Below are 3,008 nucleotides of genomic sequence, written 5' to 3'. Positions count from 1 at the left end.
GAGGCCCGCGTACCACAAAAAAAAAAAAAAAAAAAAAAGAAACAGGAAACATCTCGAATAATAAACCTAACCTTGCACCTAAAACAATTAGAGAGAGAAGAACAAAAAAACACCCAAATTTAGCAAAAGGAAAGAAATCATAAAAGTCAGATCAGAAATAAATCAAAAAGAAATGAAGGAAACGATAGCAAAGATCAATAAAACTAAAAACTGGTTCCTTGAGAAGATAAACAAAATTGATAAACCATTAGCCACAATCAACAGGAAAATAAGGTAGCAGACTCAAATCAATAGAATTAGAAAGGAAAAAGGAGAAGTAACAATGGACACTGCAGAAATACAAAAGATTATTAGAGATTACTACAAGCAACTGTAAGCCAATAAAATGGACAACCTGGAAGAAATCGACAAATTCTTAGAAATGCCCAACCTGTCAAAAGTGTACCAGGAAGAAACAGATAATATAAACAGATGAATCACAAGCACTGAAATTGAAACTGTGATTACACATCTTCCAACAAACAAAAGACCAAACCAGGTGGCTTCACAGGCGAATTCTATCAAACATTTAGAGAAGAGCTAACACCTATCCTTCTCAAATTCTTCCCAAAGATAGCAGAGGGAGGAACACTCCCAAACTCATTCTATGAGGCCACCATCACCCTGATACCAAAACCAGACAAAGACGTCACAAAGAAAGAAAAGAACAGGCCAATATCACTGAAGAACTTAGATGCAAAAATCCTCAAGAAAATACTAGCAAACAGAATCCAACAGCACATTAAAAAGATCATACACCATGATCATGTGGAGTTTATCACAGGACTGCAAGGATTCTTCAACATATGCAAATCAATCAATGTGATACACCATATCAACAAACTGAAGGAGAAAAATCATTTCATCATCTCAATAGATGCAGAGAAAGCTTTTGACAAAATTCAACACCCATTTATGATAAAAACCCTGCAGAAAGTAGGCATAGAGGGAACTTTCCTCAACATAATAAAGGCCATATATGACAAACCCACAGCCAACATCATCCTCAATGGTGAAAATCTGAAACCATATCCACTAAGATCAGGAACAAGACAAGGTTGCCCACTCTCCCCACTCTTATTCAACATAGTTTTGGAAGTTCTAGCCACAGCAATCAGAGAATAAAAAGAAATAAAAAAACCAAAATAGGAAAAGAAGAAGTAAAGCTGTCACTGTTTGCAGATGACATGATACTATACAAAGAGAATCCTATGGATGCTACCAGAAAACTACTAGAGCTAATCAATGAATTTGGTAAAGTAGCAGGATACAAAATGAATGCACAGAAATCTCTGGCATTCTTATACACTAACGATGAAAAATCTTAGAGTGAAACTAAGAAAACACTCCCATTTACCATTGCAACAACAAGAATGAAATATCTAGGAATAAACCTACCTAAGGAGACAAAAGACCTGTATGCAAAAATTACAAGACACTGATGAAAGAAATTAAAGATGATACAAATAGATGGAGAGATATACCATGTCCGTGGATTGGAACAATCAACATTGTGAAAATGACTCTACTACCCAAAGCAATCTACAGATTCAATGCAATCCGTATCAAACTACCACCGACATTTATTACAGAACTAGAACAAAAAAATTCACAATTTGTATGGAAACACAAAAGGCCCCGAATAGCCAAATCATTCTTGAGAACGAGAAATGGAACTGGAGGAATCAGGCTCCCTGACTTCAGACTATACTACAACGCTACAGTAATCAAGACAATATGGTACTGGCACAAAAACAGAAACGTAGATCAATGGAATAGGATAGAAAGCCCAGAGATAAACCCACACACCTCTGGTCACCTTATCTTTGATAAAAGAGGCAAGAATATACAGTGGAGAAAAGACAGCCTCTTCAATAATTGGTGCTGGGAAAACTGGACAGGTAAATATAAAAGTATGAAATTAGAACACTCCCTAACACCATACACAAAAATAAACTCAAAATGGGTTAAGGACCTAAATTTAAGGCCAGACACTATGAAATTCTTAGAGGAAAACAGGCAGAACACTCTATGACATAAATCACAGCAAGATCCTTTTTGACCCACCTCCTAGAGAAATGGAAATAAAAACAAAAATAAACAAATGGGACCTAATGAACTTTAGAAGCTTTTGCACAGCAAAGGATACCATAAACAAGACCAAAAGACAACCCTCAGAATGGGAGAAAATATTTGCAAATGAAGCAACTGACAAAGGATTAATCTCCAAAATTTATAAGCAATACATGCAGCTCAACAACAAAAAAACAAACAACCCAATCCAAAAATGGGCAGAAGACCTAAATAGACATTTCTCCAATGAAGATATACAGATTGCCAACAAACATATGAAAGAATGCTCAACATCATTAATCATTAGCAAAATGCAAATCAAAAGTACAACGAGATATCATCTCACACCGTTCAGAATGGCATCATCAAAAAATGTGGAAACAATAAATGCTGGAGAGCGTGTGGAGAAAAGGGAACACTCTTGCACTGCTGGTGGGAATGTAAATTGATACAGCCACTATGGAGAACAGTATGGAGGTTCCTTAAAAAATTACCAATAGAACTACCATGTGACCCAGAAATCCCACTACTGGGCATATACCCTGAGAAAACCATAATTCAAAAACTGTCATGTACCAAAATGTTCATTGCAGCTCTATTTACAATAGCCAGGACATGGAAGCAACCTAAGTGTCCATCAACAGATGAATGGATAAAGAAGATGTGGCACATATATACAATGGAATATTACTCAGCCATAAAAAGAAATGAAACTGAGTTATTTGTAATGAGGTGGATAGACCTGGAGTCTGTCATACAGAGTGAAGTAAGTCAGAAGGAGAAAAACAAATACTGTATGCTAACACATATATATGGAATCTAAGGAAAAAAAATGTCATGAAGAGCCTAGGGGTAGGAAAGGAATAAAACCCAGACCGACTAGAGCATGGACTTGA

Source organism: Physeter macrocephalus, chromosome 21 (genome assembly GCF_002837175.3).
Source record: "Physeter macrocephalus isolate SW-GA chromosome 21, ASM283717v5, whole genome shotgun sequence".
Lineage (NCBI taxonomy): Eukaryota > Metazoa > Chordata > Mammalia > Artiodactyla > Physeteridae > Physeter > Physeter macrocephalus.
The sequence above is the reverse complement of the archived record's forward strand: the minus strand, read 5'-3'. Positions refer to the sequence as shown.